Source organism: Elephantulus edwardii, unplaced genomic scaffold (genome assembly GCF_000299155.1).
Source record: "Elephantulus edwardii isolate Elephantulus edwardi_28Jun2011 unplaced genomic scaffold, EleEdw1.0 scaffold00111, whole genome shotgun sequence".
Classification (NCBI taxonomy): Eukaryota; Metazoa; Chordata; class Mammalia; order Macroscelidea; family Macroscelididae; genus Elephantulus; species Elephantulus edwardii.
In genome coordinates this window covers 8,659,991-8,667,120 of record NW_006399861.1, presented here as the reverse complement: position 1 = coordinate 8,667,120, position 7,130 = coordinate 8,659,991, and the positions used below count along the sequence as shown (strand labels likewise).

Genomic DNA, 7,130 nt, shown 5'->3' with positions numbered 1-7,130 from the left:
TTTGCAATCACTTGTTATGCATCAGAGAGTTGGATAATGACTAGGGAGGACAGGAGAGTTGATGCCTTTGAGCTGTGGTGCTGGAGAAGTGTATTGAATATACCATGGACTGCCAAGAAAACAAACAGATTCATCCTAGAGAGGATTAAAGCAAGCAACTCCTTGGAGGCATGGATTCTGGGGCTTCGTCTGACATACTTTGGGTATGCTGCAAGGAGGGACAGGTCCTTGGAGAGGGACATCATGCTTGGGAGGGTGGAGGGACGGCACAAGAGGGGAAGATCCTCTAAGAGATGGACTGATTCAGTGACTGGAGTTTTCGGCATGGGTGTGTCAGAGGCAGTGCGATTGGCACAGGATAGAGCAGGGTTTAGGGCTGTTGTACATAGGGTTGCTATGAGTCGCAAAAGACTCGAGAGCACATAACAACAACAACAACAAAGTGCGTCTGATTCAGGCCATGGTCTTTTTAATCACTTGCTATGCATCTGAGAGCTGGACAATGACTAAGGATAACAAAAGGATGTTTTCTTCTTTGAACTGTGGTGTTGGAGAAGAGTACTGAATATTCCCCGGACTGTCAAAAGAACAAATATGTCTTGGAGAAAGTGCAGCCAGTGTGCTCTTTGGAGGCAAAAATGATATGTTGCTAAGAGAAGCTATTCCTTAGAGAGGGCCATCCTGCTTGGAAAGGTGGAGGGTCAGTGAAGGAGAGGAAGGCCTTCAACCAGATGGATTGATACAGTGACTGCTGCGGTGGGTTTAAGTTTAGCAGAAGTTGTGAGGATGGCACAGGATAGGGGAGGGTTCAGCTCTGCTGTTTGTGGAGTTGCTAGAGTGGCGTATTGTATGAGACAGCATCTAACAACAGCAATCAAATTAAATATACCCATGCCTTGTGGTTTGCAAATCTGTTTCCAAGATTTTCTCTTTTTCCAAAGAAATCCTTACGCAGGTCCCCAGAGGTATCTGCAGAAGAATACATGGAGCAGGATAAACAGTCTCTGGAGTAGGCACGTGCTCTGCTGGTGATTAAAATGAAAAGATTGCTTGGAGCAGGGTGCAGGAATGATATCCACTGCAGAAATATGGAAAGCTATGTGTACTGGACACAAACACAATCTTAAGAAACAGAATGAGTTGAATAATATAAGAAATTTACATAATTAAATCACATACAAATAGAAACAAAAAGATGTAAGTCAAAACATTAGAACAGTTGTCTATTTGGGAGGTGAAGTGTGTTGACAAAGAGAACTGACAAAAAAACCTGACTACTCTGTCCCCAGTAATAAGCCAGGGGGCAATGGTCCCCACTCTGACTGCTGACATGGGCATTTGGGAACAATTTTCTAAAGCTAAAGGTGCAGCCTTTTAGATAGAATGTGAGCTTAGAGGCCAGGGCTTCAAAACGAGGGGCCCTCCCTCAAGCAAGCCACCCTTCTCATACCTCTGTGCTGAGAAAACCACCTCTGGAAATTAATCCCTTAGGGCTTTGTATTTTGGGAACTTTCAGAATGTGGACCAGCATCAATATTTTGAAAATAGAACCTTGAAAACATGCTGAGTAAATCAGGTCAAGGATAAAGTCTCATTATAGGTCGACTTGCTTTATTGCTCTTCGTTTTCACTCTACTGCTCAAAGAATGAGGTTTTTTTTTTCTCCAGGAGGCCACCCTGCTTCAGGGAGTCCATCCACATTACCTTTCCAACAGTGTGTGCTCATTTTGCATCTCTGTGACATAGTTTATTAATTCTCACATATTATCTTCAAATTTTTTTCATCATGCTGCCACACATTTAATTGACTGTTTCTACTGTGTGCTATTGAGTCAGAGTCAACTCATAGGAGACCCTCCAGTTGGTTTTCAGAAGCAGTAAATTGCACTGGAGGAGATGACCCATCCTTCTCCTGTGGAGCAGCTGGTGCATTTGAACCACATGCCTTTGGGATTGCAGCACAGGTTCTTATCATTAGACTAAACAAATGATATGCATTAGGAAACAAAAAATTTTGTGCAACTCTCCTTACTCCAGTATTTGTTTGATTGTGTGGCTCTGGAAGCACATCAGCAATATCTCTGGGATCTGCCTTCCTTTCTTCTTTCTGTTGTTAGGTCCTGTTGAGTCCACTTAGACTCATAGAGACCTGATGAAGAACGGATTGGAACCCTGTTATATCCTGTGCCATTCACATCATCTGTGACATACTCAAGCCTATTTTTGCAGTCCCTGTGTCAGTCTATCTTGTTGAGGGTCTTCCTCTCATAGCTGACCCTCTACCTTTTTAAGCATGTGAAAGATCTAGAACAGGTAAGTGTAGACCAGAGTATGTTTCCAGTGGTGGAAGAGGGGAAGGAATAAGGACATCATTACTGAGGCATCCTTCATATTCTATTTACAGTGAGGGGAAAATCTGGCAAAGGATATTGGTGATAGCCGTGTAAGGCTTTATGTAATTGGCGTCACTGAACTGAACACATGAAAAATGCTCACTCAGCTGGCTAATGTTGCATGATAGGAACCAACGTAGAGGCAGATCAGGCTGCCAGAATAAGATAAACTTTCAGATGTGAAACTCAAACCTTCTATTCTTTAAATTTGCATTGTGTGGCAAGGACACAGAACTTAACAGAAGTCTATACTTTAAAAATGCAAACTCATTGCCATGGAGTTGAAACTAACTCAGTTGGCTCAGTCCTTTGAGTGGACTCTCAAAGGTTGTAAATCACAGAAGACTGTCCACTTCCTCGCACGGAGTAACTGCTGAATTTGAACTGCCTGACTTGGGGTTGGCCAGACAACTCCTTACCCACTAGGCCAACAGAAATTTCTATAAACCAGTACAGTGCTAGAGATTTACACATTATCTCATGGATGTTGTTGTTATGATATGCCGTTGAGTTGCCTGCAACTCATAGCGACCCTATGTACAACAGCCCTAAAACCTGCCCTGTCCTGTGCCAGTCTCACTGTCTCCAACACCTCAACCCCACTACTCCAGTCACTGAATCAATCTCATAGAAGCTCTTCCTCTCCTTCACTGTACCTCCACCCTTCCAAGGATGATGTCCCTCTCCAAGCACTGATCCCTCCTTGCAACATGACCAAAGTATGTCAGATGAAGCTTCAGAATCCTTATCTCCAAGGAGCAGTCCAGTTTAACCCTCTCCAGGATGAATCTTCGTTTCCTTAGCAGTCCATGGTATATTCAATACTCTCCTCCAGCACCACAGCTCAAAGGCATCAATTCTCTCCTTCTATCAACCCTAGTCATTGTCCAGCTCTCTGATGTATAGCAAGTGATTGTAAAGACCATGGCCTGTATCAAGCGAACTTGAGTCTCCAGAGTGACACTATTGCTCTTCAGTACTCTGGAGAAGTCCCTAACAGCAGACTTTACCAACACAATAAGTCTTTTAATTTCCTGGCTGCTGGTTCCAAGAGTGTTGACTGTGGAGCCAAGCAAACTAAAGCTGTGAACAATCTCAATCTCTTCACCATCCATCCTGATGCTGCCAGTTGGCCCAGTGGTGAGAATCTTTGTCTTTTTGATATTGAACCTCAGTCCATATTGAAGCCTGCAGTCTTTGATCTTCTGCAGCAAACTCTTCAGGTCCTCTTTAGTTTCAGCAAACAAGGTTGTGTCATCTGTATAACACAGATTGTTGATGAATCTTCCACCAATCCTGATGTCCCACTTCTTCTCTTACAGCCCAGTCTCTCGAATAAACTGTTCTGCATAAAAATTGAAAAGGTATGGAGATAGGACACATTCCTAGCATACACCCTTCCCAATTTTGAACCATGCAGTGTTTCCTTGCTCTGTTCTGATGATTGCCTCCTGGTCCAAGTATAGGTTTTGCATTAGCACGATCAAGTGTTCAGGGATTCCCATTCTTCTCAGAGCCAGCCACAGTTTGCTGTGATCCACACAGTCAAACACTTTTGCATAATCAATGAAACACAGATAGATATTCTTCTGGTACTCCCTGCTTTCAGCCAAGATCCATCTAACATAAGCTACATATCCCTAGTACCATGACCCCTTCTAAACCCAGACTGCACTTCTGGCAGTTCTCTGTAGATGTGCTGTTATAGTCATTTTTGGATAATCTTCAGCAGAATCTTGCTTGCATGTGTTATCAATGATATTGTTCAATAATTTTCACACTCTGTTTGGTCACCTTTCTTTGGAATGGGAACAAATATAGATCTGTTCCAATCAGTTGGCCAGATTTCTTGGCACAACTCGGTGAGCACATCCAGGGCAGCACCTGTAAGCTGAAATACATCAATTGACATACCATCTATTCCTGGGGCTTTATTTTTTGCTATTTCCTTCAAAGCAGCTTCAACTTCTTCCTTCATCACCATAGGCTCTTGCTCATATGTTGTTTGATGAAATTCTTCTGTGTCTGCCAATTCCTTTCAGTACAGTGACTCTGTATACTCTTGCCATTTTCTTTTAATACTTCCTGGATCATTTAATATTCTGCCCAAAGCATCCTTAAGTATGGCAACTTGAGGTTTGAATTTGTTCTTCAGTTTCTTGAGTTTACGAAATGCTGAGTGGGTTGTACCCTTTTGATTTTCTGACTCCAGCTCCTTGCACATTTCATTGTAATATTTTACTTTGTCTTCCGGCACTGCCTTTTGAAATCTTCTGTTCAGCTCTTTAATATCTTGAATTCTTCCCTCTGTTTTGGCTTCGTGGCACTCTAGTGCAATATTCAGAGTCTCTTCTTACATCCATTTTGGTCTTTTATTCCTCCTGTCTTTGCAATGATCTTTTGGACTCTTCCTGGATGATACTCTCACTTATTGGTGTTCAAGGCCTCAAATCTATCCCAGAGATGGTTCTGAAATTCAGGTGGGATAGACTCAAGGTCATATTTTGGTTTCCACGGATTTAATTTTCCTTAGCTTTAGCTTGAATTTGCATATGAGTATTTTCTGTTCCACAATCAGCACCTAGCCTAGTTTTCACAGCGGATACTGAGCTTCTTCAGCAATTCTTTCCACAGATGTAATCATCTGATTCCTATGCATACCATCAGGTGAAATCTATGTGTATAACCTGTATTTATGTTTCTTATAAAACATATTTGCAACGAATAGGCCATTGATTGTGCAAAATTCAATCATTCTATCTGCAGTTTCATTTCCGTCACTGAGTCAGTGTTTTCCAACTACCGATCCTTCTTCTCTGTTCCCAACTTTTGTATTCCAGTCATCCATTTTTATTAATGCATCTTGACTGCATGTTCGGTCGACCTCTAACTGTAAAAGTTGGTAGAAGTCTTCTATTTCCTCTTCTTTGGCTCTGGTTGTTGGTGCATATATTTGAATGATAGTGGTATTCACTGGACTTCCTTGTATGCATATGGATATTATTGTATATTGTATTTGTATTGTATTTCAAGACAGATCTGGAAATGACTTTTTTTACTATGAAAGCAACCCCATTTTTCCTCACCTTTTCATCTCTGGAGTAATAGATCATATGATCGTCTGACTCAAAATGCCCCATGCCAGTCCATCTCATCACTGCATGCATACATAATCTTATGGATAGCTCACAAAAATCTTTAAGCAAGTTACCTTTCTTGTTCAACAGTTAAGAAGCATGAACATTATTCACAATAACAAGAAAATGGAAAAAGCCCAAACGCCCATGAACAAATGGATTGAGAAACTATGGACGTTCATGCAATGGAATACTATACAGCACCAAGAAACAATGATTTTGTAACATATAACATGGGAGAGTCTAAAGAACATTATGATTAGTGAAATGACTCAGTGTCAGAGAACAAATACTACATAAGGCCATTATTGTGAAAATAGACGGATAACTGAACAAGATGTGTATAAATGTTCAAAAGTGGGGAAAATCACCAGGATAGCAGAATTTAGTGGGTGATTTGGAGAAGTGAAGAAATAAGAAAGATTTGATGGGTTTTTAAAAAGACAGGATGATAACAGGCATAGATCAATAGTACTTATTTATATAAAATACAATGTATATGAATGATTATATAAACCACAATGTACATGAATGAAACACAAAGTATATGCATGACTGTATGCAGACAAATAAGCAAAAGGAAGCATGAGTCCAGAGAAAGAGCAGGCAGGCCAAAGGCCTCTTAGTGACCAGGGTCCTCTTCCTCTTGCCTCAGGGTACACAGTATCTTCCTTGGTCCAGCTGGCTTTTGCCTTCCAGCAGCTGGACCTGAGAATTCCAAGAACCACCAGAATGACTCAAACTTTCCTGGAGAAAGGCAGGTTTAGGAAGTCTACACCTCAATGGACCCAGGTTAAGTCAGATCCGAGGGATTGCCTCTTTGTCCTCTGAGATCCTGGATCCTGATATGGCTTCTCTAAACCAGGACTTGGGAATTGTAGGCTCCCTTCCACAACTGTTTTCTACACTGATATCAATCTCCAGCATCCAGGGGTTTGGGATATGGTGCATGGGTGTGGCGGGGGCACTTAACAAAACTGCCACACATTCCCTGGGAGCTGTGTAATCTAAGCAAAAGAACAGTGAGAAATCCCTGTAAAATTTTATCTGTAAAATAAATACAGATAAGCATTATGAGATGTTTTAACATTACAAGGACTAAGATTTTAGGCAAGTCAAAGCAAGCTTGTCAAAATCTCAGGCAATAATACAGTATAAATCCAGATGAACCGTTATCAAGCACATGATCACCAGCCTTACCACTTAATCTTCTTAACTCCAGTTAACATTTTACAAGTAGCCTATCTCTCCCCAGGCCTAGTTCAATAATTTTTAAGAAAAACTTAAAAGTAATTTTATCCAACACATATTCTAAACATCCCAGTGCTGGGCTGTGATTTGAAGCAGACTGTCCCAGCCTCACCCTTGTCATAAACACTTGATATGGATTCTTTATTTTCACCATAAGTTTACATGCGTGTGGTGAAAAGGGTGTCACAAAAAGTACAAAGGGGTGGTTTGTATGTAAAATCAAAACAAACTTAGATAAGGCTATTCTACCCTACTGTGGAGCTGCAGGCTAGTACAATTCACTTATAAATATTTATTTTGTCATTAGTGTATCCAAAACATTAAGCATGCTGCTGTAGCCACACCTATG

General features: G+C 41.2%; 1 protein-coding gene and 1 pseudogene across 1 annotated transcript in view; both read right to left on the bottom strand.

Annotated features, from left to right (window-relative positions):
* Positions 1–7,130, bottom strand: part of NT5E (5'-nucleotidase, ecto (CD73)) — a 121,916-nt gene that overhangs the window by 112,415 nt on the left and 2,371 nt on the right. The window lies entirely within an intron of this gene.
* Positions 1–7,130, bottom strand: part of LOC102861358 — a 20,180-nt pseudogene that overhangs the window by 11,193 nt on the left and 1,857 nt on the right.